The sequence below is a fragment of the Patagioenas fasciata genome, chromosome 3, assembly GCF_037038585.1.
Source record: "Patagioenas fasciata isolate bPatFas1 chromosome 3, bPatFas1.hap1, whole genome shotgun sequence".
NCBI lineage: Eukaryota > Metazoa > Chordata > Aves > Columbiformes > Columbidae > Patagioenas > Patagioenas fasciata.
Genome location: NC_092522.1, coordinates 45,368,434 through 45,390,203, shown reverse-complemented (window position 1 = coordinate 45,390,203; position 21,770 = coordinate 45,368,434). Strand labels below are relative to the sequence as shown.

General features: G+C 37.7%; 1 protein-coding gene across 4 annotated transcripts in view; it reads left to right on the top strand.

Annotated features, from left to right (window-relative positions):
- Nucleotides 1-21,770, top strand: part of CHRM3 (cholinergic receptor muscarinic 3) — a 272,225-nt gene that overhangs the window by 66,056 nt on the left and 184,399 nt on the right. For 3 of the 4 annotated variants that reach the window (XM_065834730.2, XM_071806244.1, XM_071806243.1), the window contains exon 2: nt 14,901-15,013. The exons of the other annotated variant lie outside the window; for it this stretch is intronic. The gene's annotated coding sequence lies outside the window, so the exon portion shown is untranslated. The remainder of the gene's footprint in view (nt 1-14,900; nt 15,014-21,770) is intronic. 4 annotated transcript variants of the gene reach the window in all.

The window sequence follows — 21,770 nt, the reverse complement described above, 5'->3', positions numbered from 1 at the left end:
AAAAACACGGAAAGTTAAAGGTGGTTCAGTATGTGAAGGCTTCCTATAACTCTAACAGACATCTGCATTTCTGAGATGAGTGTTGGGTCCCTTCATTGCCCATCTTTTTGCTTTATTTCCTTTAGCTCATTCTGCTATCCTAAACCTAGTTTATTCTAGTTGGACATCGAAGTAATAAAGCAGGAATGAATCATCCATGCATCTGATGAGACAAAGACATCTGAACATGAAGTTTTACTTTAATTGCCTTTTATTGACCACATGGGAATTCTAAATAGCCAAATGAGCTTTCTGTAGACATCTGTGATTAGTAAAACTGGCCATTCCCAGAAAATGATAAACCAGAGAAAACTTGCATTTTGACAACTGAAAAAGGAAAATGATATAAATGAAATCTCATTTTTCATATTTTTGGCAACATGCCAAAGCATTTTTAGTGCTTCAGAACTGATGAACATGTTTACAGCAGGAACTGATAATAAACATTTAAAAATATTAATTTAGATTTCCACCTTTTCAGAAGCCAAAATACATGTTTAAAAAATGGGAATCTCTTTTTAGCAATAGGAGATTTGTTGAATCTGAATCCAGATACAACCTGATTAAACGAGATTCTTGATACAATTCCTATGACCTGATAACCTTTCACACACCTAAATCTTCTTCAAAGGTGGAGTATGAAGAAGCTAAGGGACTTTCTCAAGGCCTTGCAGGAGTGCTATGTTGAAGCAAGGAATGGATCATCTTCCTGTTGAAAGTCAGTATGGTACCATAATCACAAGAGTGCCTGCTGACGCTGCTGTCCTTGAAAGCAGATCTCTTCCTGGTGCTCTTCTGCTATAAACAGGTGACTTCAAGGACATGACGTGTCCTGATTTAATTTAGCTATCTCTAGCCAAGCAATGAGCTGAAAAATAGGTAAGTTACCTGTGAGATGTTAGCAGATTTCAGACAAAATTGGCACAGCTACAGCTTCCTACTTCGCACAAATTGTAAAGAAGATTTTGACCTTTAATTACTCATAAGGAAGAATTATCCTTTAAAATATCCACGTTCTCACACAGTATTGAAGGTGGCTTTGTAAGTGGATACCTGGAAGGTCCTTTTCACATCTTAAAATCAAAGTTAAAAGGACTTCATAGACCTCTTTGCTGAAACACATATGAATATGACTCTGGAGTTGTCTGTCCAGCCGTAATTTCATAAAGCTCTTTATGATATGTGGGGCCATTTAAACACATCTATCTGGAAACCCAGAATAGTTGTAATAATTGAAGAAGAAAGATTTATTATTATTATTAGTGCTCACTACAGAGCTAAACTTTAGAGAGCACTTAAATTGTATGGAAGAAAGATTATAAAACCTCTATAATGCGGAAGACAGACACAATGAGAAATATGTAGGCTGAAAGTATGTCTGAGAATCAGACTCTCTTAAGAGGGCATTATTCATCCTGCCTGGAGCCTCGTCTTGGGTTTGTTTCTTTTCTCAGTGTCCCTTTGCCTTTCTTTTACCCTTTTCCATATGTGATATTGATGCGCAACTGCTGTGCTCGTACCACTCCTGCCTTCCCTATGTCTCTATCCTCTTCAGAGCCAGCATTTCGGAGAAAAGAAATACACAAACCATTTATTCATTCATTCAGCCCTTTCCTGCCTCCTCCTTGTTTGCAAAATGAGCAGGAAGCTATTTGTGCCTGGTGACTCACCATCAGATTTTTACGAGGGGATTATGCTGAACATCACTGATTCACACACTTTCGGCTTCGTCCGAGGTCAATGTCTTGGCAACATTCCCCTGTAAATACCATACAAGTACTGAGCAGTTGATCTTGAGAGCTTTAAGTTGTTTCTACCGTCCACGGTAGCAGCTGCATGTCTTGTCCAGAACAGATGCCCACAGGGGTATGAGGTGACAAATTCTATCCCTGTACCAGATAGAGAACTTCCCTGACATTCAATTGGTGTGTGAGTCCCTGCTCAGCAGCAGCCTCCTCTGCTCCCCTTCAGCCTGATGCCTGCACTGATTTTTACTTTCCTTAATTCAAGGAGCTGCTGAGATGAACATACAAAATCTGATTAGATATTTTTCATGTCTTTTCACTTTGTGATTCTCCTTCCCTCTTCCCACAGAGTTGCTTTTTTCCCCTTTATATCTGCTCTCACATTTTCTGTTGCCTTCCTTAAAGGTGCTAATCTTTAAGGTCCCTTAGCTTAAGGAGCTATCAGCTCTTTGAAATGAGGGACATTCCGATTAATTTAAGGGTTAGGCTACGGAATCCCAAGTAGGGGGGTTGGCATTTACTTGTTTGTGTTTCTCTAACACTTTCTGCATATTTATGGGCATGTGCACATTATGCAGCTGTAGTAAGCTGTGTATTCAGTGGCAAATAGAGAGGTCCAAGAAGCAGTCCTGCAAGAAGTAACACAAGTGCCTAGTTAGCTTTACTTTCTTGAGCCATGCCAATGACATAGTATTTAATGTCTTGCAGAATGAGTAAGTTGTACACAAGATCTTGAAAAGAAAAAGATCGGTTGAAGGCTTACCAATGGTGGAAAACAAGAAAAGTCCAATAGATTTGATACAAGTTTGAAGATCTTTGTATTGTAGCCACTTTCAGATTTTTAAAAATGTTAACTTGCTTATTTTACTTTCAAAATTCTTTGAGAGCTTTAGAATATTAAGATAGAATTGCTGAAAGAAACTTTCCAGACATGAATACAGGTTTCTGCCATCTGACACCCCCAGTCAATCACACTCCTTCCTGATTCCCATGGGTTGCTCTGTTCCTGCTGAGACCCCTTCTTTCTCCGGGGCATGCAGAGCTCCTTCAGATCTTGCCATGAAGGCAAAGGTCATCTGGCTTGGAAAGACTTTCAGAGAGACGAGCTCTGCTACGAGCAGGCATGCCACTGGATGCTTTGTTTAACTTGGTGATGGACACTGCCAAGATGCCCATGATGAGACAGATGAAGACCATTCTCCAAGTTGTCCATAGAACGCCAGGTACATGTCATTTGTGGCAGAGCTCAGTGTAGGCACAGATCTTTCCCTCTTCTAGTATCTAATATCCAGTCAATAAAGTCTCTGTACCTAGGATAATTGTAACAGTTCATTGTTCTTCCTTCTTCACAGCAATGGGATTTTTCCTTTGTGGCATGTTTTCTTACAGAAAAATAGATATGGGCTTTGTAAACTCTTACGTAGCTTTCTCACGTACTTGCACAGGAAAAATCCACATTACCAAAACATTGTTATAACCTTTGGCTGATTTATAGACTAGTATACAGAACAATATGCATATATGTTATAGGGGTGTTCAATTAGATCTGGATTTTAAAACGGTTTGTTTCAGAAGTAAAGAAAATAACTAAGCATTAGTACTTGTGGATTTGTTTTCCATCTTATGCCATCTACATCTTCCTATCCTTTGCGGGTGGATGCAATTCAGAAAGGACAGTGCTAGAACAGAAGAACTGCATATGTGCCTGCTGCCAGCAGCTGGAATGAGTGCCAGGCAAAACAGATTAAGGCCAAGTGTTTCTTACCCACCCCCCCCTTTTTTTTTTCTATGCATTCTTTCATTACTAGTGTCTGTTTCCACTACCTGTTAATCCTGAAACCTGTAGAAACCTCACAGCTTGGAGACTCACATCTATATTTTGGAGAGTTTTCACTGAAAGCTGGGGGGGTGGGAAGGACTGGTGGGGCAGGAAAACCAAACCACCTTGTAAAGAGGATGTTTCTTAATTTTGTATTATCATGGTTTTATTGTAGCTAGTTTTACAAAAAGTTATTAACCCGACACTAGAACTCCTCATTCAGGTGAACATATATTTCATTGGAGAGCATCTGAGTGGTGAGGTTTGCTGATGGTGTAAACTTACTTCTGATAGTGAGGGAAACTGAAGAATTGCAGAGGGATTTTACGAGATGGAGATAATGCCATACAGGGAAGCCACCACTACATGTGGCTCAGTGATTTTGTCAAGAGGCTGGGAAAAAGGTGAGTTATGCTTAAGGATCACTTATCATACTGCCTGGGCATTTGCTTTTGGCCACTGTTGGAAGTGACAGTCAGGGCTTCTTTGACCCGTTCTGTGACAGTGCAGTACTCCTAAGTTCTTACAAGTTTCTGAAAAGATAATGTGTTTAAAAAGCCAAAAAAGCTGTTTCAACCATGAGAAAGAACTAAGGAAAGGAAAAGCATGAAAAGAAAGAACAACAAACAAACTATACATACATAAATTTTACTTGGGAAGAAACAACTATAGTATGAAAAATTCATGGTGTAGTTCATATTTGATATGAAATAAATATGTATGTCTTATTAGGAGGTCTTCAGCTGTGTCACTTTGGTGACCTATGCTCTGGTTTATAAAGGAAGATGTTAGCATCTTTGGCAGAATCAAATGTTTTCAGGTCACTGGGCAGGAAAATCTTTAGTTTGGCTGGATGTACCAAGTGAACTTCACACAAATTCTTCAAGATGAGATTAAAATCATACATTTAAAATTACTTTCTTTTAGAAACTTTTGGAGAAACAAAATCTGTTACAAAAATGGTTTGTTTTGCCTGGAAATAGATGGTCATTAATGTTTGTTGACTATTTGTGGTCACCATCTAAAATATTAACATAGTTCTCCATCACCAGAGCATCTGAGGAATTGCTGGTTAACTCTTATTGGAGGAAGAAGTCAGTGTGTTTTGGATCTCACGCTGTCAGAATTGTCATGTACTGTTGCAATTACAGATGTAGATATTATTGATCTTTATTGATTTCATTGGGATATATTAACACTAAGCATCACATAGGTAATCAATATTTCTCTCTTTTTCCCTTTCTTTTTCCTTCCTTCTTCAAGATATCTTACCTGTAGAACCTGATCTCAGAGGTAACCCTTGGGTTGTTTTGGTTTTGGCATGTACTTCCTTATCAGCTTTGTTCAGGATTTTTGAGCATCTCATGGTTTTCATTATCTTGGGTGATTTGCTTTAAAAGCAAATGTGTTAGTTGCTTGTTTTGTTTTTTTTTTTTTTTAAATGAGCGTGCAGTCTTCAGCTCCTCTATCTCTCTGCGTATAACTGGTAACATTGTTCAATGAAGTTATTGGTGAGATAGTAGATTTCTTGTTTTCAAATTAGGGTTTTTCTTCTATAGAACACTACTTTTTTTTTTTTTTTTGATTGTTACACCTACATTATACTTTTCAAGAAGGTAATCATACCACTCAGACTCATTTTACTGTATTTATTGACCATATACTTTAATCTGTCTGATATTAAACTACAGATTTTAAGCCTAAAAAACTGTATAGGGAAGTCATGATCATTGCCAGTAAAAAGTATTAAGCCTACCCTTAAACTTGTTTTACCATAATGTAACCTACATTTCCTCTCACTCTATAGTTTTGTCACATTTACAGTTTATCCCAGTAGGGTTTGGATGGAGAAAACAGAAGTGTACCAACTCAGTGCTGTAATTTCCTTAACAGCGAGGCATTGCACATTTTGTTTGAAAGCTTGATAAGCTTCATGTGGTGTTCCATTATTTTGAATGTCTGAAATTTGCTATAGACCTTGAATTTTTATACCACAGCAATGGGTGTTCTAGGAGTACTTAAAAGATTTATAGGAATTTCAGATGTATCCTTCCAATTATTTACAGTGGACAGTAGGGTTAAATGTGATGCCCTTTTATATGATCTTATTTTTTAATTATTGATGTAGTTCATGGAATGTTGTAGTATTTGAAATATTGATTTTATGTAGTTTACATGACTTTTAAACAAACTGCAAAGCAAATGGACACAAAGTACAACAGGCTTTCTGTGAAGAATGTGTGGGAATAATACTATCTTTCTATTAAGAAAAACAACAGTGGAAACAGAATACCGATGAAAACAAATCTAAATTAAAAACAAACAAACAAACGTGTTCCCTGTGCTTCTCTCTTACTTTTTATTTGGAAACAAACACAAATCTGTTGTGAGTGTGTAAGTCAGACTATTTTTTTTTTTTTTTGAAAAGGATTTGGGCCTGATATTCTGGGGTTTCCTCAAAGTATAAATTTGTAATGACTAAACCATTCTTTCTGTGTCTTTGAGAGCAGAAAAAAAAATCCATTGGCACAGAAATATAGCGTACAATTGGTTTAATTAGCAAAGTTACAATACACTAAGAGAGAGGCTGAGGAGCTGTTTTATTTTGACTGTGCAAATATTGCTGTCCCTTAAGCACAAGCGACAGGTACCTGTTTCATCTGCAGAAAAGTATGGCATAAAGAGGAGTTTCAAAGGAAGGTATTCCACTGAAGTCTGTCAAGACTGAAAGCTATCATTTGTCTTTCCATTTGCATTTCTAATTCCTATTCTAATGAAACAGAAAAAGAATGATATGGTTCTTCAGACGTCTACATAAAATTTATAAAGTGATTATCCCTCCATGGATAGCATGTTCTTGCTTTTCTTTTGGAAGCTTTTTTAGTGTCTGAAGGTTAGCCTCTAGGTCATAGCTTTTACAGGTTTAACATAATCCTTTAGTCTTTCTTTAATGATTTTTTGGGTGTGTAACTTACATAATTATTACTAATAAAACCAGCACATAGCAAAGTACAGTACATCCTTGTAGTACCAGAATTCTTTGTCTTACTTGTTTATATCTTATTAGCAGAAAAAATACTGCTTGTCTCTTCTTATTTCCCCAAAAAAAGACCTTAGTAGACACTATAATAGCACAGAGCAGGAGAAATGTGGAAAAAGAATATTTAGATTTGGCTAAAAACATCTTGGTCAGTGAAGCAGAGTTGATTTTGAGGGAAAAGGTTGCTGCTGCTGCTGATATTGTTGTTGCCTGGGCTTAAGTTACAATAATAATTACGCTAAAACAGGAATAAAAATAAAATTTTAAATATCAGGTTTTATCACTTATATAAAAATAAGTAATATAACTTGGCTATCTGGGGTTTATACAATATGTACTTATGACTTAATAACAGAAGACATCTGCTGAACTAATTTGTTCAGCAATTTAAAGAGCTGCATATATTGTGAACTGATGGATATTCTCTGTTACCTCAAAGCCTTTTTAACTTCACACATCTTATTAATTATAGCAACATTGCTTGTTCCTTGATGATTTTGCTATATAGTATTTTCACAGAAAAATAAATGTTATTAAACTTTCTACTTTCTTCCCGTTTCTTGTGATTTTTCTGCCTACTTTCAGGGTACTACTTCCAATATAGTTCTTCTTGTAATGAGAAGAATATTTGCTGACTATGCATGTGGTATCTCCATTATGCTTTTTGGTCCCTCAGAGGAAAAAGCTCTGACAAGTGGGCCAGCTGGCTCCCGTCCCCAAGAGATAGAAAATAATTTTCCTGGTTCCTATATTCCCTGATTTGAGTTTCTAACCTTCGTTCTCCCCAAATCTGCTTCTCTAAACAGATGGCTTGTGAATTGCTTAGAGCATCGCTAGCAAGCTTCAGGGTAAAGCAACATTTCAAATGTTCAGTAACTCATCCATGTACAAGGGAGGTGTGGTACAGTATTGACACTTTTCAACTTATTTCCAACCAGTTTTTAAAACGTTTTTCTTCCAGTGCTATCTGCTGCATCCTTTGAGAAATATCTATATATTTCTGGCTTAAACCATTCCTAAGAAACCAGGAATGTTTTCATATTTTGCTATCCTAATTAATGTGTATAGTGGGTATTTGCTGTACCAAGTTGTGTGTCCTACATACCAGTGAAGAGGAGGGTGAATGACTCTTCTGAGGAGATTAAAACCAGCCTGTGATCCCTTTGCTTCTGAGTCCAAGTCCCTATTGCTGGTGTTGACATGCATTAAGGAGGAGGTGCCATGAAGCTGTTCTAACCTCATTTCTCCTAGACGGGTTTTATTTCAATATAATATACATGGCATTTAAAGCTTTATTTATATTTTCCACAAGAGATGATATGGCTTTTTAAAGGTTTATTGTTAATTAAGACCAGTTCATTAAAGGATTAGTTCTGGGGACACATGCTAAACACAGCCACATTGCTACTGTGTTGACCAAGTGAACCATGTTCTGCTCTCAGGCTCCATCCACAGTCAATCCGGAATAAGAATTCTACCCTGGATAGTTATTTTCCCTTTTTTTTTTTTTTTTTTTTAATGAACTGTTATTGTTAGATGGTAGAATATCTGCTCAAACCATCAATTCTGACTTTAGTCATTGCTTTCCTGCTTTATTCATATCTCATGCAAGCAAAAGGTGGTGAAGTAGCAGCACAGAAAAAGTTTGGTTTGGTTTTAACTGTTTTGTAGCACAGAAGGCTACCCCTGAACTTCTGTAGTTCCCCAAAATGTTATTTTAGAATGTGAGGATACAAATACTCGGTTTGCCAGCAATGGCTGTTCATAGAACTTAAGTGTGTTGAAAAGCACTATTTTTGCATATGACATCTCCTTTCTGTTGCTCATGTGGTAAAAATATTCTGGTTGGTCAGCCATTTTCTGCAAGATGGAAAAGAAATATAAAACTATTCTTCTAGTGTAAAAAGAAAAATAGGTGCTTGACAGCAACAGAGCACCATTGGTCCTGACATCCATTGGTCAAGAATCTGTTAGAGACTCTGTCCTGCCATGAAAGTTAATCTTGCAGAGTCTGTAGCTCATGGAACGTGGTGAAGAATGAATATCACTTTTTCTTTACGTATTTACTCAGAACAGAGCTCTCTCACAGGAAATACATTAGCCCTGTTTCTTCACCTGAGGTCCTGTTAATGGAAGCGAGCAAGTGACAAGAGAAGTTTGTGGACTGATTTAGGAGCAGTCTTTTTAAAATTACACAGCCTTTAGAAATCATACTCAGATGACATTAAATGCTTAGTTTATTACCATGCATATAAGAAGTGATAACATGTAAGAAAGTGATATTCAGAACCTGTTGATATAAACTGACATGTCAATTCCTCTGTCCAGTTCTCTTACAGCAGCAAAACAGGTATTTTTCCCACAAAGGACTTAAAAAACATACAGACAAATGCTGTCATAGCATTATGAGGCTTCATGCGATCTGAAGTAAATAGCCTAAATGAAGACCATAGTTTGAATGGGAAATTAAGAGCAAAATATTCTTCCAAATACTTCTAGGAATTACTTATCAGAAATAATAAATACCACATGGAATCCTATCTACATTTGAAACCACATTGACACTGTTAATCAGTAACCTGTTACTAGAATTTTTATTTTAAAATAAATTACAATAAAATAAATAACAATTTTATGAAATTACAGTGTTGAAATGTTGATACCAATAACCTTAAATTCATTGCAAACACCACATGAAGATGTAGTAAGGTGGAGAAAAAGGCAAAGAAAGATGCAAGAGAAATGTAAACTGTTTCACAGTTTCATTGCTCTATTACAAACAGTATTCACTGTTCAGGTGAATAGTCCTTCCTTCTATTTTAACAATGCGTGCTGCCAGATGCACTTTTAATTGATTGTGCTCCAAATGCAGCTTGATTACATTTATTTTTGGACACATTTTTATTTTTGGAAAGTAGCATTTTAATGGATAATTGTGTTCTTTGGCTTCCAAGTAGTAAAGTAGTATATTTTTCTTTTTATAAGTGTGAGCTGAATTGGTTACACTTTGAAAATAGGTCAGTGCTAGTAGAGTTTGTATAAGGACTAAAAAGCACTTTGTCAGTACTCATTAGACATTGTGGTTATAAAGCCTTGCTGTTCAAACAAACTTGAGAGCTTCAAGAAATAGTATGCTATTCCACAGTTTTTAAATATTGCATATTCATAGCATTAATCAAAGTTTGATTAAAACAACAGTTAGAATAGTTGCCAGGGGCCAAAGTGTTTGGTCATTTGGTTATGATCCAGTTTTGTTCATTATAAGGGGACAAATGCATCCAGTTTCACTTCTTCTTGTAAAAATTAATATATTGTTATTCTTCAGTGTGTTGTAATGATCAATGGACATTTATCATGCTGTTGTTGCAAATCTGAGCATAATTGAACCTAATAAGGGGTTTTCATTTAAATAAAATATATAAATAGAGATCATTTTGAATATAGTCAATGATTTAAAAGAAGCTGTATGTTGAGTGATTTGTCATGAAAGAGTTTGCCTGTGTTTACAAAGTTTGTTGGTTCTGGTTTGCAGAGTCTGCAGCTGGCAGCGCTGTTGGCCTTTGGTGTTTTCTTTTTGTCATGTTATACCAGGTAGTACCTATCCATGGGTTTGCCTAATTTAGAAAAGGAAGGAACGAGGGTCAGGAGTTATGCTTAGAATTAGAGGTACGGGTACACAAAATGTTCTCCTCTGTGATATGCTTTGATGAGTGAAAATTAACGTATTTAACAGCTACATATATGTTTTTGCTGGGAGGGATGTGTGCAGAGTAGCTGAGGCAGCCACTGCATGAACGACCCCAAGCTGTGCTGCCTGTGCAGGTGAGCAGCACTGGGACAGGTTTGTATAACCTGACCCTAAAGGGTGTGCGAGGGACTCAGGAATTGTATCACTACAAGCTGAGCCATTTGCAGTCAGCTGCTTCTGAAATACATGCAAAATACTTATGGCTTCTAATTAGTTTTCAGTCCAGGTTTCTTGTTAGGAAACAAACACTTTACCTTTATTGAAATGACAGCTTGGATTTCGATAGAGAACAATGCTTGCAAACTGCTTCTGTCAACAATATTCACTTCCTTCATAGCAACTTTTCTAATTAATGAAATCTATTGGTAATTCTTGTTCCATCTGGGTACTTATGTAGCTGCATAGGACACTCACAATATCACCCTTTTTTAGCTGGGCTTTGGTGGAGATGACAAGGAGACATATGTACAGTCTAAAACTGTCTCCACGTTTCTGAGAAGTGAATCCAGGATAAAATTTTTACTTAATCCTTGGTGACCACCTGAATTTTTTTGTATTCTATTGACCTTAAAACCTCTGCTCTTGGGGTGGGCTGCACTTTGTGCTGAAGGTTGGTTATGGGTGCCGGTCCGTGTACCCATGCTGAGGCACTGCTGATCTGGCTGCAGGGGTGTGTCCCTGTGTGGTGCACAGGGACCACTGTTGTCCATGTGGTTGTAAATGGTTTGTGTCCAGCAGTGAATCACAAATAAACTCCTACTGTCCACCTGTGCCACGTAAGTGCTGGGAACAGATCAAAAGTCAAAAGTGCAATGAGCAGATTTGTAGTTGGTTGTATTTCAGGTGTTTTGTAACTTTCACTAATGCTTAGTGGCTTCCTTAAAAAGCCTCTGTATTGTGAATACTACCTTATTTGGTTTTGTGTGTGCTCAAAAAAAAATAACAATGTTAATCCTTGCAAGGTTTATTTTTCTTTCATAGACTTAAAGTATTTGAAAACATCAAAGTCTTTTAATGGATTTTTAAATTTATGGGCAGTGAAAATACCACAGGAAGGCCAAAACTTGTATTGTTTTGGCTGTACAGATGTCTTCCTGAAGGATTAAGATGATCAGCAGAATGCATAAACACTATTTTCAGCTTCTTAAGTTGGTCACTAAAGCGTCCTTAAGAGCAGTTTGGGAATCTAGTCCTGCAAGACACAGCCCTTGATCCTATGACTGAATGATGTTTGGGGGCTTCTGTTAAAATGGTTTAGTAACTTTGCACTTCACAGCAGTAAGTTAATTCTCTTGCATTTGAGACACAGTGATTGATCGTATGTATGTAGCTAGTCCATTGACGTATAAAATAGAGTTCTTTAACCACAAGTTTACGTCAAGTTATGACAGTGTGACTATTTAAACAAAGGTGTAGTTATTCAGAAACTATAATGTGGCCACAGCAGTTATCTGACTAGGCCATGTTCATTGTGCGCACTGGTGGGTTTCTACATCCCACAGTCCTCACACTGCAAAGAAGAATATGTGAAGTTTGGGAAAAGTTTGGAGGAAGATAATGCTTTGTTGGAAAGGGGAGCACGCGCTGATATTAAAAACAAGCAAACAAACAAACAAAACAAAAAACCCCAACTCTTGGAGTTCTCATATTAATTTCATATGTATTAAAGGAAATAACTGGGAGAGTTGAAAATTGTCTCCTCACAGTTTTCTTAAATGTAAAAAACCCCCAACGTTAAAGAATTTTTTCCAGTTGTTTTGTTGTAGTTTTGAGGTTTTTGCATTTTTGTGTGTTGTTGGTTGTTTGGTTTGTTTGTGGCTTATTTTGGTTGTTGTTTTGGGGTTTGGTTGGTTTGTTTCCTTTAATCACCTGGAAAGAAGTTGTTCAGTGAAGTGTACACCTGTTCAAGGAGCAAACTAATCTGATCACCTGCCTCACAGTCTTGGCAGGGTCAGACTGATACTCTTTCATAATTTTAGAGCTGGAAATGATGAAAAGAAAGTAATTTGAATAAAATAACAAATCGATCACTTTATGTAAATAAGTTATGGGAAGAACTTATAAAGATATCGGTTCTTGCAGACTTTGAGGGGAGGGAAAAAAAGGAGAATATCTTGTAAAAGACCCCAAATAGCCGTATCAGTTCTGTTCCACATTTTTCACATTTCAATTAGTTTTGTCTGTAGAAAGCCTTAAATTTTAGAAGCTTGTATTGCATAATGTTGACATAACAAAGCTGTGAACTTTCAATATTGGTTTAAAATACTAATGTATTCATATTAATACTTTCTTCATTGATAAAATATTTCTCAAAACAAGAGCGCAGTTTGACATGTGTTTCAGTAGTAGCAGTGACAGGTTAAGCAGTTTATCTTCTCTCTGGGCCTATCTGTGCACTACTCATCCCTCACACCAGCATTGTGAGCATTGTCACCAAGTGGTGAACTGAGTGGGGAGAAGAGACCTGCCTTGGAAAAAAAAAAAAAAAGAAAAGAAAAAAAAAAGAAAAGAAAAAAAAAAAGGGATTTTGAATAGTTACTTTTGAGTTGGTCTATTACCGCACTCCTGTTCCATTGTGCTGAAAAGACAGAAGTAGCAGCAGTAAGTAGCTCAGTGTAGGATCTGCTTAAAATTGCTGATTCTCTGAACATAGCCCGACTATACTTGAAAACAGGGAATTTTGTTATTTGAAAGAGCATTAGAAAATGAGTACAGAAAAGTATTTAGAAGAATGTGCTCTTCAAAACTATTGTATGTGAATTTGTGAATTGAACGCCTTTTCCGAAGCATATTTGTTTTGACTTCTGTGCAGGTTTCCATCATGATAAAATATTCTCCTGCTTAGGGTAATTAAGAATTTATTTCCCTTGTAAAATAAATCTGGATAGAGTTGGTTATAGTTAATTTGTGTGATGACATTTTCTACCCTTCCAGTTTTCATAAATATATGTATCACTTGGCTGAGCCTGTAAATCAGCATTTCTAATGCAGTTTTAGAGAAGGAAGGCAGACCAGAAAGGTTAAATGTTTGGAAAGGTCATGTAGTTGCCCTTAAACTATTAACAGAATTTAGATATAGAATTTCAGCAGAAGGGGGCAAAAGTGTGATTGCAGACAAAAATAATCTGTGGAAAATGGTCAGAAAATTATATTAATTTTACCTAAGCTTTTCTCATTAAAGATGAAAAGAAAATCAATTCCCTGGCTTTTAAGATCTGTGCAGTTCTATGAAAAATGTAAAACCTCATTTCAGAGAGAACTTTGAAATCTCATTCCGTATCTGATGAAAGTGTTTTTTGTGAACCCCCACTTTCAAAATCTTCTATGAAAGAGGAACCACAGTACTGGGATTACACTTTCACTTTAGCCTTGATTTTTTTTTTTTAACCCAAGATTTGACATTAAATGTAACTGAAATAAAAAGCCTCTTTTGAGAGCAACTGTTTAAATATGAAACAATTGAAATGGGATGCTTCGAGTGGTAGAACTCTCTCATCCCTTTTTGCTTTGAGAAAACAAACAAACAACAACAACAAAACAAACACAAACTCTAAATGAACAACAATAAAACAAATAAAGCCCCAAACAAACAAAAACCCTACCAAAACAAACAAAACCCAAAACAAAACACACAAACAAAAAATTGTCAGATTTTCAGTTTGAGCCAGTGTTTCTGTTTAAGTGGCTGCATTTTCTGGGAATTTGGAGGAGCAGCAGCAAAATGGTTCTGTAAAGAATTTTTTCAAAAGTCTCTGCTAAGGATTTATTGGAAGAAGAGATTGCTGAAAACTGCTGATATTTTATGCTATTCAGTGAAACTCCATCTGCTTCTACCTCAGTGCTACTCAGCCACGTGGCCCACAGCCTGCCTCTCTTGCCTTGCTGTCCATCAGCTGAGCTTTGTATTGCTCTGTCCTTCATGCTTAGTGAGACAGAAACCAGGAATTAATAGGAACGTGTTCCTGTTGATGGGATGATGGTTGTTCCTCGTCAAGTCGTGTACGCTGTGTGAGAAGCAGTGCCAGGCTGCTGGCCCAGGTGGCTGCCACCCTGCGTGTGTTCATCGTCCCCATCGCCAACCTTAGTAGTTAGTTTTGGCATGTGGACTTTATGCTTTGGTGGAAAATGCACTGTGGAGGTCCTGCATAAAAGAAACAAAAAGGAGAATAAAAACGCACTTGAAAATGTTGTTTTGTGTAAAATGCTGATGCATAAAACTGTCAGCATTAAACAACAATGAATAAAAGATCTGAAGCCTGGAAAGTCAGCTGAAAGCCAAACAAACTGCAGAAGAGCTGTAAATGAAGTATCTGATCAAAATACATTGCAGTGGTTGTAAGAGAAGCCCTTGCTGGATGGTGATGATGTGCAAGAAGCTCTTTTTTAACTCCCTTTTCAAAAGTATGCTTTAAAGAACAGTGAAATAGTATTTTAAATAAGGAACGTTCAGTTTTCTGTATTTCAGTGTCTGATTATCTTTTTTTGTGTTTTGTTTGTGCTTTTTTTAAGATCTTGATGGTATTGGCAAAGGCTTTCATCAGTATGTGGTATAATGGGCTACCAGTTGGATGATTTACAGTCATCTGAAACATGATATTTACTTCTCCTCTTCCTTGTCCATGGTAAGTTTTGTTCCTGTGAGTTCCTGTTAAATACTTGATTTCAGAGAAGAAACTAAAAGTCTGCAGTGACCTTAATTGGACGTCGTCCCCGTTGTTTTCATATGGACTAGCCTAGAGTTGTTAATTTACTGTACACATAAAACCCAGTTCTTTTTCTTAAAGTATTTGGGGATGTTTTAAAAAACTTCAAAAAATAACTGTACAGATTTTTTCTCTCTTCTGGATGATTTTGGAGCTGTGCAAAGATCTTGATACACAACTTGAAATGTTATCTTTCCCTTCCACTTGAAAGTATCTTCACCTCGGTATGAGGTGTTTTAGTTCAAATTTGATTCTAGCCAGATGTTATATTTGGTGTCACACATACCACAACATATTTAAGAACAAAATAACTGTAACCGTGTCACAAATACATTTCAAAACATGGGTGGAAAAAAAGTTGAGAAACTATTTAGAAAGAAGATTTTTCAGCTTTATTTTTCCACCACTTATATGTTTTGTGCCTACAATTAATCTGATTATAGTATCCGTGAGCAATGTTAAGTGTTGTATAAACAATAATATTAAAAGCAAGGCTCCTCATAGTATAACTGAACTATCACTTCTGATTTACGGTGCCCAGACGTGCAATAAGGGGATCCAAAGCACTAGTTGTTCATTTGGCTAAACGCGTTGACAAACCAAATTTGGATATCAAAATGTTCCAGTGACTGCTTTTTTAACTCACCAGAAATAGCAGCTCAGTCTCCTGTCCAAATACCAGGTTAAGCATTTGAGGTCAAAATCCCCACCGTCTTGCTCTTCTCCTTTTTAAGGGTTTTGACATGGCTCTTATGCCAAAGTTTATGTGTGAATGGTACTGAATTTTGTGGAATGGTTGCTTAGCTGTTGTTAAAATCTGTCTGTAAATGTTTGTTACCTTAAGCCTGTGTTGAGACTTCAAGTGAGAAAAGATATGATGTGCCGACATGAAAGGTGTCATTCCTTTTCTATTCCTATTGTAGATTTCAGAGCCATTAGAAGTATGCAGTAGTAAGAAAAGCAGAGTGACTCAAGCCTTGAGAATAGAAGCAGCAAATTAATGGCATTAGTCAAAGCCATTCTTATGATATGCTTAAATACTGTAATGAACTAAGATGGAAACAATACAGTTTCCAGAGGTGTGTTTGCACTTGATAGTGGAAAAGTGTGTCTCAATATCTCATATAAATGGATAGAGATATTTACCAGCAAAACTGGTTACTGTTATTTTCGTTGGAAATAAGTATTTGCAAAGTGACACAGACAGACATAGGGCACTTCTTTTTCATTCTTTGGAGGGCATCCTCTGTCTGCCTCTCTGTTACCAATTTCTTCTGGCTTTGCATTTCAAATTATGTGGCTCCCAGGTACTAAGCATACAACTCTGAAACCAGGGAGACGGATAAATAACAAAGAAAACATCACCTCACTTGTTTCCGCTGGCAAATTATTGAGAAAAAAAAATATTGTTTGATGATTTATCCAGCACCTGTTGATTCTGCAAGGCAGTTCCCCGGGTATTCATTGAGTTCTGCATTGTTCCCTAACCAGGCTTTTTATTTGCCGAATTAGCTGATTTGCTTCAAAGACTTGACCTTTTCTTTTCTCCTCTTCCTTATCAGCAATGTGCCATACATTTCTGAGCCTGTTTTTGCATCCTGAATGTGCACTGATTCATGGTGAAATAAGGGCTTTGTGACAGGTCTGGTAGAAGAACTAACTTCTTTAAACGGAGAAAAGGATGTCTATCCTGTATGTGTAAACACTGCAGGATTTTGTCTCCTTTTCCAGAGGTCTGCTACACCACGTTTTACTGCAATTATTCCATGTCCACCAGCATGAGAACAGAACCCAGTCCACAGTGTCTCCTTTGTGGCCAAACTGGAAAAAAAAAAAAAAAAAAAAAAGTGTAGTGACGTCTTGAATAGTTTAAGAAATGCTGTTTTACATTGTATTGACAATTACAAAAATACTGCATATTTTGGCAGTTTATTTGTCAGAATTGTTCTTCTCTGCAGTCAGTCTCCTCAAGCAAGGAGGACATGTGTGAAAGGGCATCTTCATGCCCCTCTCACTGTTGTATCCACTGGAAATTCACATAAGCTCTCAAAAACCCATTGAGTTACCCCACTGCTTCTTTCTAACCAGATTAATGCCGAAGTAGACATCAGGAAGGAGAGTGAATGTTACCACACAGGACCTCAAACCTAGAGTTTTTTATACCCTTACTGCAGTAGCTTGCAGAATGATCTCTGTAAGCTGAATAAGGCTTGCTCGTCAAATTCAAACCCTGCAAGAGAAGAAATTATATTCAAAACAGCAATATACATTTAGAATATGTGAAATAATAAAGATGATAATAATGGTTCCAGTTTGTTCCCAAATCCTATGCTCTATTAACTAGATCAGAGAAACCTATTACAGAAAAGTACTTTAAGTTGATGAAGTCAGTTTTTTAGAGGAGACGATGGGATCTAAGAATAACTTACGTGAGATGGAAATGGAATATCTTACAAGGAAGGAGTACTGGAAATCTAAAATTGTACATCAGTCTGTAGTTATTAAACACCTGCAGTTTTAAAACACCTTCCACCCCAACCCCTCTTCCTGGGTTTAACTTTACTCCCAGTTTTCTCTACCTCCTACCCCCAGTGGTGCACGGGGATGGGGGCTGCAGTCAGTTCATCACATGTTGTCTCTACTGCTCCTTCATTCTCTGGGGAGAACTCCTCACTCTCTTCCCCTGCTCCAACATGGGGTCCCTCCCTTGGGAGACAGTCTTCCATGAACTTCTCCAATGTGAGTCCTTCCCATGGGCTGCAGTTCTTCAAGAATGGGGTCACGGCCTTCTTCAGGCATCCACATGTTTTGGCATGGGGTCCTCCCTGGGCTGCAGGTGGATCTCTGCTCCACTGTGGACCTCCATGGGCTGCAAGGGGACAGCCAGCCTCATCATGGTCTGTACCATGGACTGCAGGAGAATCTCTGCTCCAGGACCTGGCGCACCTCGTGCCCCCTCCTTCTTTGCTGATCTGGGTGTCTGCAGAGTTGTTTCTCTCACATATTCTCACTCTCTCTGTTTCTGTTGCTGTGCAACAGCTTTTTCCCCTTATTAACTATGTTATCTCAGAGGCACTACCACTGTTGCTGATGAGCTCGGCCTTGGCCGTTTTGGATCTGACAGGTGTTGGCTCTGCTGGACACAGGGGAAGCTTCTAGCATCTTCTTATAAAAACCACCCCTGTAGCACAATCACTACCAAAACCTTGGCACACAAACCCAATACAAGAGATGGTGTCAGCAACTGCCAGGTAGTGTTACCATTCTGTTACCCAACTGGAGAAGACAAAAAAAGGCAACAATAAGAAAACATGGAGAAAGTCTAGTCCAGGATGTCCATTTCTTAACTTAATCTGTCAAAAACTATATACTGAAACCTCCTATACCAACACTAAGTAATGGAAAGCTTGCATTTTGGATATTTCTGCTACTGAGCTTATTTCAGCCTCTACATATTAATGACTTGTTGCAGTTTACTGATAGTGTTGTAACTGAAGTGCTGCATTTAAACTGCAAGTCATCATTAATAAGTGTTAAAAACAATCAATTTTTGTTATTTCCATGCTTTCTCCTTGTGGGAGTTCAGGGTTCTGTAGACTGCCACTTATTTTACTTAGGGCGTTGCTCTTTTGGAGTTCACACAGATGCATTCAGTGAATCTGGGTCTGTCCTGTCATGCCACCTGCTCCCAGGGCTGTCCGAACACATCAAAGTCTTTGTTTGGATGCAGAATAAGTGGTGTAGCAGGTACACTGAGAGAATCAAAACGAAGCATGCATTATTTATGGAAATAATCACAATTCTACTGAGATATATCCTAAACTCAGATGCCTGCAGCTAATAAACAGAAACAAAGGGATAACTGGAAGTGTTTGTCTTGAAAATTTCTGTTTTGGGTGAATTTAAACTAGGTTTTTAATGCTGCCTCAGTACATTCAAATAAAGTAAGAACTCCCCTTTGCTCTTTTACTTTCATTTCCATACACGTCTGTGTACTTCATTTTCCTGCTGATGTTGTGATCCAGAGTCTTGAATAAATTATGGCACAGAAGCTTCAAAAGCTACAGAGAAACTAGCCTCAGGGTTAGGTGTTGGGTAAGGGAAGGCTCAGTAACCTAAGAGGCATTGCTGCTGATATGCTGTCTACTAATGATCTTCTATTAGTTGGGAATCTTGACTAATGTTTCTCTATCAGTGTGTCCTGACTGATACACTAGTCAACAGATCAGTGTGTTATTTTATTTCCTCTTAAAGAGCATCCTTCTAATGTGAGTGTGATAGGGTTTGGATTTAAATGAACTACCGCAAGTTATTTTTTTATCTGAATGGAGACAGGAAAATACTAACTTTCTGTAAGTTTGAACTTGTGCATGGTTTTCTTCTGAATTCATAAATTATTCGTTCCAAGTAACTACCTCTGTGGGCTTTTTGCATTAAGAAAAAAATAGTAAATGAGTAAAGATGCTTGGAATGAGAAGAAGCTCTGTGGTAACATTACTGCTGTGTTTAAATTCTGTCTTTAACTGCACCGGGCTATTAAAGACAGTGCTGAGTTTAAAGCTTCAGCAAACTTCCTTGAAAGCATATCCAATGAATTAATATTTAATTTTTAGCCATTCTACTGTGCTACTGTAAAAAAGAAATTGCAGACATTTTCTTCAAAGCACTAAGAGCTTACTAGTTTTATTAAGGTAAAAAAAAAGGGGGGGGGGGAGGGGGAGGGACAAAAAAATACAATGACATGGAAATACTAGTAAGCTATTTGTTTTTGTCCTTAGAATCTTAGTCCAGGTTTTTTTCTCATTGATAATTAGTTCTATAAAAACATACTACAAGTGCTTCAAATCTGTTTATTTTATTCTCCTGCTATGAAGGTAAAGTTTCCAATGGAAAACCAAGGTGCAGTACAGAACTATCCAACCCATTATCAGTTTGACAGGGGAGAATCCTGGAAAGCTTGAAGGATTTAAATGGTGTGTGATCCAGGAGAGCCACATCAATGATCAACTTCCTTGGGTGCCTTAGCAGCACCAACTGCTCCCCTTGGAGGAGGTCCCATTAGACCTTGCTGTGTTGCAGGAAATTAGTGCAGATACCTCAGTGAGAGATCGTTTTGAAGGGATAGATGGCTTTATTTTAGATAATCTGTAATCGAGTTGATTTTGCATATTTGTGTTCTCACACTGGCATGCTCCCAGCATTGAAATACATGTCCAGGTGATCTGGCCAGCATCACTTGTGTGCAGATCAGAAGGCTAGGAAATACCAGCAGTTGTGTCCTCACCACCTCTGTCTTTTGGGTTCCTCTTGGCTGGTGGTGACAGACAAGTTTTGGGGAAGCTCTTTTATATGACATAGGACACAGTGGTTGCTATAGTTTGATTATTCACCTCTGTGTTAGACAAATCAGCTGCCAAGTGTTTGTGTTTTCCTGTCATGTTTCTCAGGGTGGCTGGGCTGGCAGGAGAAGGCATGTGGCATCACCGGATGTGACCTTGCTTCTCCTCCTTCATACCCTTCTGACTTGCACAGCAGCCTGATTTACAGTGTCATTAATTACATAATTTTAATTTTGGATACATAGATTGAGAAAATATGCTAAATGCTTATTATGAGAGTTGAGGACCTTACAGGTACCTAGGATTAAGCGACCAGACAATGCAACTTTGTTTCATTTTAAGAAAACTGAATATATCCATCTCCTGTTTGGTGAATGTTGACTGCTAGAGGCAGATGATGGTTCATGTATCTCTGAGATGCCTCAATTTGATAACTTCCGGAGTTTCTTACAGAAAGGATTCAGTAGAGACTGGGCGGGGGGGGAAGGAGGGAGGAGGAAAATCAAGTATGCTTAGAGCAATCAGTAATTTGTTTTTTTATAGTTAGGAGGCGGAGTTCCTTTCCAAATGCTCATTATTTCAGTGTTTTTGGAGGTTTATGTTACATAAATATACATGTTGGAACTAGATTTTTATATGAGCATAATTCTGAAACAAACAAGATAATATTGAGACAGTTGAAAGCTATGTGGCCCCAACTGTGGGAGAGGAAAGCAGGCATTTAGTTATCAGAGTAAATAACATTTAAAAAAAAATAAAAAGTGTTTTAAAGAGACTGAATTACTTTTTTTTTTTTTTCCTAATTATTGGAATACTTACGAATATTTATAAAACCTAGGGACATGTGGGCTGTAAGCCCCTTAGGAAGTCTCCTCCCGTTCCAGATGGACCCATTGCTCCCCCCAGGTGAGGGCAGCCGTGGGCTCTGCCCCTGCCAGGGCTGGCTGCCCATCCCCTCCACTCCTGGTCCCTGCTCACACTGGGGGTTGTTCTGTGCTGCAAACCCATCCCAGCACCTGGGTAGTGTTGTGAGGTCTCTGTTGGCCTGAACCTCAAGGGTATAAAGGTCTTTCAGACTGGAGGCTCTGCCATCAGCCGTGCCAGCACTCCCCCTAATTTACTGTCAGTTCTGTATTTGTCAGTGTGACTATTGAACAGTATAGGCCACTGAAATTTACCTTGACAATGAGGTATGGATTAATTTTTAAATTTTATCCTTAATTATTTTCAACATACCAATGTCATCCTTTGCCTAATAGCAGAGAACTGTCTTAAGGACATATGCCTGAATTAAACGTAACGTTTTAAGACTCATTTTAAAAGTACTTCGCAAAGCA